A 12,659-nucleotide genomic window follows, 5' to 3' on the forward strand; every position below is an offset into this window, starting at 1 on the left:
TTAATGTATTTATATATATTTTTCAAATGTTGTTAGTTAACGTGGGTATAACATTTAGATGTATTTAAATAACTCCATATTACAATTTACTCCAACTGTAGCTATAACATGGTGAAACTCTTTAAAAGTGTACATGTAAAATAGGTTAAAAATAATATATATATTTGATACAAGCCAAACCCAAACAACACAATAGTAGAGGGAGTACTTTGGTCAGTGCACTCCCTGAAAAATCAGCAAATGGATGAGTTAGTGAACAAACAAAATATGACATTCACAAATAGCCTATTCTAAAAACGTCCCGTGTTTATTGGATTCTGTAAAGACATACTTACTTTTATAAAAATCTAATATATTTAGCTAAATAAATTATTCTGTCTTTAATACCTTCATTTTGTTTTCAATATGAACATGAACATGGTTTAAATGTAGGTTTGCCGTTTTTTTACCTGCAAGAAAGTGACATTAAGATCAAACATTTCTAATGTACTGTTTAACAGAGAGTACAACACTGACATGCTCAAGCATTGATGATGCATGGAAAGCGATATTAGCTATATTCTCTTGGATTATATGACAAACATGTATATAAGTAAATACAGATAATAATTGTTTCCTAAACTGCAGTATATTCAATGCATACTAAGTGTGAATGGCCCTGAACAACATCTGAGAATTTTCTTTGTCACTTTTGTGTCAACTTTAGGCTCTGAGGTTTTGCTGAATAGAATGAATGTTGATCCCAGTGAGCGTACCTGATTCAATAAAGGATAAAAAATGACTCCAACTCGCCACGATCGCCCACGCCATCTGTCTTGTTTGTTTCTCCTCACTGCTGTCATTCTTTCTACTTCTTCACCCTGTCATCTCTTTGTGTCTCCACTATTGTGCATGTGTCTGCGCCTCGCTTCTCACAGTGAATATTTATCTCCATACACAACTTGTATGTGTCTTTTTGCACGGGTCTCCATCGGCACGTTTCCTCCCATTGTCTTATTAGAGACATACCCCCATCACACTCAGCACTGCAGCAAGGACCCGTTTCAAACAAATCAAAATGCACACACATTTATGACCACGTGCAAGCAGTGCAAACACGAACACACATTCATACTGTACACTGAAGTGAACACAATTTCAACAACACAGCACAATGATGAGTTTTTTTCTCCCAATTTTATTGTTATATTACAATGTTGTAATATAACACTGTGTAACATACGGTATACTTACATATGAGTAAATATACTCATTACTACTGACATCTGGCAGCTATACTTCATTACTTTATTACTTTTAAAATGCTGCTACTTAACTTTTCAAAAATGTTTATTAATGTGTGCTTGCCCCTTTATTAAATATAGTTTATTTTTGGCTTTTTTCGGTACTGTGTCGTTGCTGTAACAATGTTTCCCCTCTGTGGGACAAATTAAGGAATTCAGATTTGGACTTTTTCGAATTTCATGTTAGTGTGTACATTTTGGAATATCATGGTTGCATGACTTCATGTCACCAGCGCTAAGCCAAAGGCGGCTAATGTTCGGCGTGATGACGGTTATTCACAACAAAACAAAATCTCTCTTCAATCCAAAAACATGTTTGAAACACCATTGACTTTGATACCAGTTGGCATAGGTGGAAGCAATAAAATGCTAACTAATTTCCGTGTGTTAGGACTCATTGCTGCACAAATCTATACATTTAAACCTTAGCTTTAGAATATTGACAAATATATTTTAAGGAATATTGAATAAGTGTTGATTCAGACTTAAAAGGTGTTTGATGATATGGCTTTTAACGCAGTTGCATCAGGGTACACCAGTAGGTAATTTATATGGAAATAAAACAGTGAGGGGAGACTAAAAAAGGTCTTAAAGAAGTTATTTTTTTCCATTATTGTAAATAACAGAAGGCCTGACTTACCACTTAAAAAGGTACAGCTCCTACAGTAGTAATCTTGTCTTAAGCTTCACAGTAATAAATGGTGAGCATTCAGACACCTTCATCTGCATCCTGTCTGTATTTCCTGGCTGTTTTTCCACCTCTCTCCATCAGTCAGCGCATATGCCAATGAGTCTCTTTATGGAAGTGTTCTCTCCGCCTCTCAGTACCATAAACGCTCTCCCTCTCCTTCCCTCTCTGATATACATAGCAATGACCCCTGTCTCAGTCATGCTGGCACCATGCTGTGAATTCCATCTAAGCAGAAAAACAAGTGGAGATTGTTATGCAAATGGCTGTGGGGTGGGCCTTGTGCAGAAGAGGGGAAAAACATTGTGAGGTTTGTATCCTTATGTGTGCGCTGGGAGGCAGCCAGAGGAAAAAAGGGAGAGATGAAGAGACAGAAACAGAGAGCAAGAGAGGGAGAAAGAAGAAAAAAATCAAATGAGAGAAGGAGAAAAACGGAGGGTGGAAGGAAACATAATAAAAAGGCAGGAAATACAAACAGTATGGCAAGATGAGATTATGTTTTGAATATATGTTTACAGGAATCATATCTGCCATAGATACGCAGTGGTTGTGTTTACCATGCAAGGTATTGTGTGTGTGTGTGTGTGTGTGTGTGTGTGTGTGTGTGTGTGTGTGTGTGTGTGTGTGTGTGTGTGTGTGTGTGTGTGTGTGTGTGTGTGTGTGTGTGTGTGTGTGTGTGTGTGTGTGTGTGTGTGTGTGTGTGTGTGTGTATCATGCAAATGAGTCTCTTCTGGGCTGTGTGTTTGTATATTTTTGCATCATATATCATATGCATGTCTGTCTAGGTATGATCCTGGAAATGCTGAATCTCTTTCTTTCTCTTCCTGTCAACGTCTGTATGGACACCTACTCTCACACACACACCTATATACAGTACAGAAACACACTTATACAGATAGACACACACACAGCATGCAAAACCGGGAGTTAATGAAGGGAAATAGCAGGTCAGCTACTCTTTAATTGTCATTGCGCTTTATCAGGAACGCATCAATCCAGCGATGCTTCATTGAGCAGAAAAAACAATGGCAACACACATAATGCATTTAGGTATGCGTGTTCGTGCATTTACATTGATGTCAAAACCTGAAGGAAATGAATTACATGATCATGTGTGAATATGACATACACATGTCTCCATGAAATATTTGTTTATATTCAGATACCTACACAACAATTGGTTAAATATTAGGAAAACCAAACCCTTATCCCAAACCCTAAAAGTACATTATATCAACTATTAATTATTGTTCTATGTTTTTAACTGACTGCACTGTACTGAGCAGGAGGCCTTTTTTAAATCTCCCTGTCTTTCTTACCCAGTACATGCAAAAGAATGGTGCAGGAATGGGTCCTAAACCGGAAATTAGTTAGCATTTTAGCACTTTTGGGTTCCTTGTCTCAAAGCCAGTGGCGAGCCGTCAGGGCCCAAGATATAGAGTGGCAAAGTCCCTCCCCTTCTCCTCCACACATTTGTTTGTGTGAAGCGCTCAAACTCTGGTCTTGCATACGTCACCAACACCAAGATGGCCGTCACGTTAGCATATTTCACCTCTTTCTTTCAGAATGAAGTGAAAAGTATTACAAGAGGTGAAATTCACTACAAGTCTGGGTATGTGGAGAACTGTACATGCACAAAAGGGGAGTTAGTCGGTTCCGTAAGAGCCAGCATGCGGGACCGGCTTTACAAAGTTTCAGTGAGTAACACATTAACATTAACGTTAATGTGTAACGTTAATGTACGCAACTCTGGATTTGTAGTCTTTCTAGTTGCGTATTTTCCATAGTCTTATATTTCAACAGTTTTAAGACAAACTGTGACTTTTTTGACATGGAAAGGATTTTTTAAGATTGACAAACATCGTATATATAGAAAGACAAGTTTTCTCTTTCCATTGACTTCAATACATAATTTTTCAGAAATAAGGTCCCATGGGGCGGAAGTAGATGGGTGTGACTTCGCCACTCTATTCTAAAAAAGAATACTTGAAAACTTTAAAAATAAAACATAAAAAAAAAAATGTCATCAGTTCTACCAAAACAACTTGATTTAATTGTATTTAAAATAACATTTCCAAAGAAATAAATCCTTCAAATCTGCCTGTTCAGTTTCTGTTGGAATATGAAGGGTTAAATTAAAGAAGCTCCTTTGGCCGTCTCTGCAAATTACTGTGAAGATAGGAGCTGATTGGTGGTCCTGCTGTAAATTCACAGATGGCCCGCTATAGTAACTCAATGAGAGAGTAATGTCAAATTACACAATTGACCAATATCTTCCCACTTGTCTGGAAATACCGAAGACTAGAAACGGTTTTGAAAACTTTTGTCACGTAGTGATCATCTTCTCAATAGAAGATCTTTGATAATGTCTTCTGGCCAATCAGAATCAAGATAACGGCGTGGTGTTGTTGCAGGAAGTCCCGACGGAGAATACTTTTGTGGTAGTGCATCTCCAGCGCCGTATAGATAGAAGAGTTACGACAGCGGAAGTCCAAAAACGGTTATCGTCACGTGGTTCATGCAGACAAGGATCGTTCCCCGGAAGTTCATGGCAGGCAATGTGAATGCATTGATAACAGGAGATAGAACTACGATTTTTGGTAATTATTAGTGAATAAAGGTTTTGATTTGCAATATTTATAAAACAAATCGATATGTGTATGTATTTACATCAATATGTTTTAAAAAATAAAATAGAATTTGCTAATATTAAGTGATAATATTAGGATTAGTGTGAACAACTAGTTTACATGTTAGGCTAACAGTGCCTTGGTTAAAGAGCCTGTTGCTGTTTATAGCTTTGAATTCTTTAAAACCAATATTATCTTCTTAAACTTGTATAGTGGTCAGGAGCATCACTTTCTAATGTTTATTGATATATTTAGAGGGAGGGGATCTAAAGGAATGCTTCAAAATTCAGATTAGATTAATTTCTACCATTTTCTTAAATTCATGGTAGTTTCAGTAATCCCATGGTAATTGAGGACACAAGTTGTCTAAATGACTAATGTCATCTTTATGGCTTTCAGAAAGGACAGGAGACCGACAGGTGACTATCAAAGGACTAGCAGCAGCAGCAGCATGATGATGATGATGTTAAATGTGTTGTTTTAGGAACATCCATTGCAAATACATGGAATTCAATAAACATTGAATAGCATATCATGCAGTTTGTCTGTGCCTTTTCCTCCGTGTTTTCCTGGTTTGTGTGCTGCCTCCTAGTCGCCACCATGGTTTGCTGTGCTGCCTGGGGATGCTCAAATCGCGCCGAGAAAGGAGTACGAATGTACGGCTTCCCCACTGACACAGAGCGGAGGAAAAAATGGCTGGCTCAAGTCAGCAGGAGCAATTTCACGACCAACAGCAAAACAATATGTGAGGATATTATATACAAACACTGCATTTGCACTTTTTCACAAAACGAAAACCACACCATTGGGAAAGCTTCATGTTTTGTTTAATACAAAAAAACAGGGAAAGGCTTGAAAAACACTGAGAGTTGAGACTCAGGGTGCAGGATGAGGGTCTCAATGCAGGTATTTAGGCTCCATTGAATCCCCCTCTGGTTCTTGTGCTGAAAGAGGGAGTAACAGACAGGAGAAAGGGTTATACACACCTACTGTATATAGCACACCTATTGGATGGGAAATTGCCTTTGGGAGATAAGGTGTGGTCTTTGTTCCCAACTGAAGTTATGGAACTTTATTATTTGTGAGTTTAACAAAGTATGACAAATGGCATCAGTAACAGATGTGATATGAATTTCTATAAAGTTGTCTCACATTCTTGGTCATATTTTATATACAGTATGTAATGAGTATAACATGTCCAGTAAGTATAAAGTGTTTCCTAATACTGTGTATTCAACCACTATGGAATATGTATGTGGGCAGACAAAACTGAGTTGTTCTGTGTGTGAAGTAACCTCAAGTCACTCCGCAGGCACATTTTGATGCAGACCAGTTTGTCAAGACAAAAAAGGGCAAGACTAGGCTGAGAGCAGAGACTATACCCACCATCTTCGTGCATCGCCCTGTGGTCAAAAAGAGAAGGGCCCCTGCACCACGATTCACCCCGGGACCTGTATCTACAAAGCCCATAGCTCATGATCACAGCTATAGTGTGAAAGGTGACACAGGTACAATAAGTATGAACTCTTAGTAACAAAAGTCATATTTCTTATTTTTAAGTGGTATAATATTTTTAAATGTTCGAAATCTACAGTGCCATGTCTTCTACTTACATTGGTCTCAAAGATTGAGGGAAGAAGGGATGAGGAGACTGAGAGAAAGGAAAGTGAGGGTGAAGAAAGAGAGGACATGGCTAGTGAGGAGAGACAGGGAGGGTGGACATCACCCACTCAGCCAGCAGCCAGTCAGCATACGAGGGAACCAGCAGCCAGTCAGCATACGAGGGAACCAGCAGCCAGTCAGCATACGAGGGAACCAGCAGCCAGTCAGCATACGAGGGAACCAGCAGCCAGTCAGCATACGAGGGAACCAGCAGCCAGTCAGCATACGAGGGAACCAGCAGCCAGTCAGCATACAAGGGAACCAGCAGCCAGTCAGCATACGAGGAAACCAGCAGCCAGTCAAACAGATCTATTAAAAAAATTAAAGAGAAAATTAAAGAGCCAAGAAGGAATCACCAAAAAAGCAAAGTCTGCACTAAGAAAAATCAGGAAGGAAAATGCAGCTCTCAAGAAAACAATGAAAATTAGGGACAACAAATATAAGAAAACGTTTTAAAAAGACCAACTTAAGGCATTAGGCAGACTCACCACAAAGGGGATGAAATGGAGCAATGAGACGATTAAGAAGGCTTTAAAAATTCGCTTTGCGTGCGGACCAACGGGTTACAAAACTCTGCAGGAATTGCAGATTCACCTTCCAGGAATAAGGACACTGCAAAGAAGGATGCAATGTGTTAAGTTTGAGCCTGGTGTGTAACAGCTAACATCATTGCCCCTCCACCTGCCAACATCACTGCCCTCCACCTGCCAGCACCCAGCCAGAGGAGCGCAAACAACAAAAACAAGCAAGGTGTCCCGTCATGTACCTGGAAGTTTGGGTTAGCAAAATGGAGTAAGAGAGGGACTTGAAAAACCTTGGTGGCTCTCTACTCATGTTGTTACAGTTGTCTTGGTTACAGCTCTCAAGTTTTTTTTTGTTGCCATTTCCACATCTTTAGAAAATATGAAATAAATGAAGTGAAATCAACCTCTTCTCTGGAGAACCAACTTTGATTTCTCTGTCTTGTGAGTTTGCAGTCTTGCAGTTTTGCTCCTCCACCTGTAACATCACTGCCCCTCCACCTGCCATACAGTAGGTTACTAACAAGATTACTTATATAATACAGTGATAGAATACATGTTTAGTATGCTTACTTATATAAAACATTAGTATTAAACTTACCTTGTGTTTTCACTCTCACTTAAAGAGCCTGTGACACGATTTCCCCCCATCATCCAAACCCATCAATTTGAGTAAATATTGTCACCTTGAAAACCGTTACTGAACTGATTTTGGATATTTGTACTTTGATAACCATTAATCTGCCCTTCAATGTTGACCATTTCCTGGATCTTCTCGGGGATTCTTCAAGTCCCGCCAAATTATGGTTGACGTCAATGCGGGCACAGCGCTCCAGCTGCACCGTTCAGGATCCCAGCATCTGCATGTAAACGCACGATGGCGCACACAGCAGCAAGCTCAGACAGCGATGACAGTTTAATTTTGAACGTGTCTGAGAGCTCATATGAGGCTGAAGGATCGGTTTATTTTGTATCTGTTAGAAGTTTAGGAATTAGGTGCGTCAATATGGGCGATCATACGGTCATGTAGCCAGTGGTGGACTGGGACTAAAAATCAGCCCGGGACTCTCGACCGGCCCACTTCGGTACCACTAGTAAATTGTCAACGGGGGGAGTGGGGGATGTGCTAGTGACTTATCCGACCGGCCCACTTCGGTACCGGCCCATCGGGATTCGTCCCGATGGCCAGTCCGCCACTGCACTCAGCCCAGCCCACGTAAACTGTCAACGGGGGGAGCTTCGCTGCGAGGAAACGGTGGACCTAGTGTCCCGATCGGAGTGGGAATAATAATAATAATAATAATAATAATAATAATAATAATAATAATCCGTGCATTTTATCCATTAATCTCCCCAACATTGTGGTAAAAAAAAACACACGTTTAATCCATGTTGGTGTACTACTACAACCAGTGGTGTAGTGGGGATGTTTTTACTGGGTGGACGGGGTGGTGGGTGGACGGGAGACACTATGGACGCGCTCGTGAACTGTCAACGGGGGGGGGGGGGGGGGTCTTGGGGACCTCTGTGTCGCCTGTCAGCGCAACTTACATGATGCCGTTTAGACAATATAATAATAAAGGGCGGTGCCGGCTGTCAGCGAACCGATCCGGCCTTTCTGCGCGACTATCACTCAAATGCGGAACATAGTCTCAATGTGTGGGACGCGGGACAAATAATAAAAATGCTGTGTGTGCAGTCCCGCACAGTGCGGGACACCTGGTCACCCTACACACACAGTTCTGCCCCTCACACACACACGCTTCAAATCAAGTTGCATAAATGCTTGAGCTACGTTTCTATTATAATTACTGTGAAATCTGCCTATCATGTTTTCGTCATTATTACAACAAACACACACTTGCAACTGATAACACTGGCAATGATTTTAGATGTATTAAACTATTAAAAAAAGAGATCATGCTTCAAATAAGTGGGGGTACGGCGTACCCCCGCGTCCAACGCCCACTACACCACTTACTGCAACTACAAAAAGCTAAGGTTTGTTTTCTCATCAGGAAATGCAGACCGGCTCAAACAAAAGATTTTTAAATCCTCAGCCTCACGATCATTTAATGTATCATATGTTCGCCGAATTGACATGAAAGCACTAATAAATGTAGTTTCATCCACTTGAGTTTACAAAAATAATCGATTTGTTTTTATATCACATCCGACGGGAGGAAATTCAGCAGCTCTCACTACCGATTTTTAATCCTAATTTAATCATCATCTTCACCACGATCATTTATGTTTATGTTCGCCGAATTGACATGAAAGCACTGACCAATATGAATATACTGTAGTCAACTTCATTAAAACGTTATTAACGTGCCTAAACTCAGTAATTCACCATTTCTACGCATGACAACACACTTTGTCCGTGTTTGGCTCTCTCGCCGCACAGTGAAGCGTTCCCGCATTGACGTCACTTCCGGCTTCCCCAAAACCTCAAAATGAGTCGAAGGAATTTTCCCGCGATGTTCGAAATTATTTATATTTATCGGAACGGTATCGCTTTTTCTTTTTTAAACTGACGGTTCGAGATTACTAGTAGCCCACTATTTCATTGCACAACAGTTGTTGGGTTCGTGTCACAGGCTCTTTAAGTCCCTCTCCCTTTGCCATCAATCCAAAATCAGCTGAGCTGCAACATTATACAGACAGGTAATAATCAACATAATCACAAGGACACAATATGGCTCTGCTAAAAACACTCACTCTTACACGCACCAAAGTTATATTTATCTAATATTTAACTCCCTCCACCCCCGCATACAATCCCGTTTAGAAGCCCTTCTTCTCTAATTCAACAACGTTGGACGAAATGACATTGAGAGAACGGAATTTACAATTAAAAGGCTGTACAACATGTGTTGCTAACTTGATCCGGTATCCAAGCTTTATCTGTTATCTGTAAAAGTTCCCTAAATCTACTAATTTAGGGATAATCCACTGACATCCTTTAATACACATGTTAATTTGAATCAGATGTACTGATAATATCCGCAATATAAATCTTTAAACTTCTTCTTACCTTTAAAAGTCCGTCACGAACGGTCTATTATGCTGCAACTCTACAGCTCTGCTAGCCTTGGCGCTAACTTCCGGGGAACGATTGAGAGGCTCCACGATCCGCCATTGCTGTAAAAAAGTGGTCCATTGGAGTGAACGGAGATGACGTAACTCTCAGTCTATACGGCGCTGTGAATCTCTATATACATCGATACAACATTACGTGTTGATAGAAATCAACACGTAATGAAATAAGACCCCACGGTTTGATGATTGATAGGTGTGTGGGCTGTCTTTCATTTTGACACACAGAAACATGGGGGCTATCCACCCTTATCCACAATGTAAAGTAATTCACACAGCCTCTTCCCTCTTCTCTCTGTGAGGAGCAGCAGGTTCAGCTTTCAGAACAAAGTAACACAAAACTAAAATGGCATTCATTTTTTTTTTAAATATGTCGTGTAGTAATAGATTTATTTATTTTTCTTCTCAAGAGAGTACCAGATTGTGTATTTGATGTTAGTATTTCAAAAAATCTCCTGGGGGAGAATCCTCCCAGACCCCCCTGTAGGGGTTGGGTTTTCAGCAAGTCAACTCTTTCACCTATCCGGAAATAGCAGGATTGGCTCCAGGTCGCCCTTTTTATTTACTACAAGACAAATGTGCCTTTTTATTTCAAACAGTTCAATTTGGATTGAGACGGTTCATGATGGCTCATGTCAGTGATAGTGATGACATCGAAGCAAAATTATTAACCGAGTCATTTTCAAGATTGAGTTACAATGATAAACTGGAGTGGCAAAGGATCAGCTGCATGACCCCGCCATCAAGTGCTTCATCCAAAAGGACAGGAGGATGGACTTTGTGTTTGAGTGATTTGATCATCAGAGGTAGGCCTAAGTCATTTTCAACGTGGGCCGCCGCGCCGACTTAATTCATTTTTAATTGTTACTTGGCTGTGGGTGCCCTGTCATGATAGGTGTATATATAAATGGTGTTGTTTTGTGTGGTAGAGGGTCGCTGTCATTGATGCGGTTCCCCGGACCGTTGTTTTTATATTCCGCTGAAGTATACGCTGTGACGCAATAACTCTTCTTTTTTCTTTTTTTGTCGAGAGAACGGGGGGGGGGGGTCAGAGGGCCTAGGTATAAAAGTCACAGCTCGCCACTGCTCAAAGTCAATGGTTTTTTAATGACTCTTTGGTTAGTTTTGTTCTATGACATAAAAACCCCCATTGGTGAATGTCTGAAGCTTTTTAATTTGATAAAAACGGTTGGCCGCTAAATAAGACTAAACGTGATCACACGGAACATTAGCCACCTTTAGCTTAGCTTGTTTGTATATAACGTTAGCTTTTCAGTACTGGCACTTACATTTAAGCTTTAGCTATTTTAAAAGTGGTGTTAATATATGGAAATGGTATGTATCAAACGTGAGGAAACTGAGCAGCAGAGTGTCAAGCGTAGTACATGTATGGAAGTTACTTTATATTAAAATAGAAACATTTATATAATGTTTAGCTATCTAACTAGCTTACATATGTATCTTAAAGTTAGCCTTCTTTAAAAAGATTTAGGTATTTTGTTACACGCAATCACCTCACATTATAATCATCCATAACATTGTTTTCCTTACTTACAAAGAGTTGTATAAAACTGGGTTTTTTATTTACCCGAAAATAAAAACATTATAAACCATGACTCTTTAATAACTAGGCTTGTAAAATTGTAAAATAAATATAACAGCAACTTAAAGGTAGGGTATGTAATTCAGTTCAGAAACACTTTTTGTTATATTCCATGGAATGCTCTTAACATCCCGATAGCAATGAATATATCAAATGCTTTGACAATAAATACATAAAAAAATTACATATGTGGTAGCCGTGGCGCTGTAAAAAGCACGACCAATCACTTTAGCCGGCCCGGCTATAATAACTGGATGGCCTACCCATAGATATATATAAACACTAGATGGCTCATGGGAGATTTTCCAGCGTAGCTCACCGTCTGCCATCTTGCTACAGTCAACAGCTACTCTGGTACGCGCTAAGGTAGCTGTTGTAAGGTGAGTGATCTGCACAAAAATACTCTTAAATCGCTGAAATCTTGACTGATTTACAAACGGTTTGGTTTATTATAAACATTATTAGCATGGCTATGATACAGGATGCTTGTACATGTTGAAATTGCAGCTTTTCTTTGTGTATGTGCCGTGGTTGTATTTATTAGCTGGCTAATAACAAGAGGCTGTGAGTGAGACCTAGTATTACAAAATTGACCCAGCAACTTTACACCAGTGGGAGAGGTATAACTGCTCTTTCTTTTCAACATAACTTAAGTTACACATGATTTCTTCCAAGTTCTTAGGCTTGTTAAAAACATCTTACATTTTAGATCCATTATGATACAGGAAATTGCTGGCTTTGTGTTTACAGAAGTACCTGACTATGCCGGACTTTTGTGCAGCCTACGGATGCTCTAATCACCGCAGTCTGCAAACAAAAACCCGTGGAATCACCTTTCACGTGTAAGATATGACAATATTATGACTATAATTAGGATAATCGTTAATTACTTAGTGGATGTATGTACATTACAAGTCCTGCTACACAGGATCAGTGGGGCTATGTGAGATAATAGTATTGCACGATTGATGTTGACCCAGCCTCTTTAGAATATGTTGCTACCATTTCTTTACACAATTATTTAATGTTTCTTTTGGACACCTTTTTTATAACTCTTAGTGTGATTGTCTTATTCTTAAAGTATACATTACATACATACATACATACATACATACATACATACATACATATATACATACATACATACAATTACCCCAAAAATATGATAATTTC

At 39.6% G+C, this 12,659-nt stretch overlaps 1 long non-coding RNA gene across 3 annotated transcripts; it reads right to left on the reverse strand.

Moving 5' to 3' along the window:
- Nucleotides 1–5,442: 5,442 nt before the first annotated feature.
- On the reverse strand, nt 5,443–7,348 carry LOC307044106. 3 transcript variants are annotated; one of them, XR_013809524.1, is made up of 4 exons: nt 7,192–7,348; nt 6,215–6,875; nt 5,988–6,086; nt 5,443–5,545 (listed from the first exon to the last, which is right to left on the reverse strand). It is a non-coding gene; the product is annotated as an uncharacterized lncRNA (long non-coding RNA). The 3 variants fall into 3 exon arrangements; XR_013809525.1 differs by having other exon boundaries at nt 6,215–6,572; nt 6,752–7,348; XR_013809526.1 differs by having other exon boundaries at nt 6,215–7,348.
- Between the last annotated feature and the right edge of the window lie 5,311 nt (nt 7,349–12,659).

Source organism: Notothenia rossii, assembly GCF_949606895.1.
Source record: "Notothenia rossii genome assembly, chromosome: 6".
NCBI classification, from domain to species: Eukaryota; Metazoa; Chordata; class Actinopteri; order Perciformes; family Nototheniidae; genus Notothenia; species Notothenia rossii.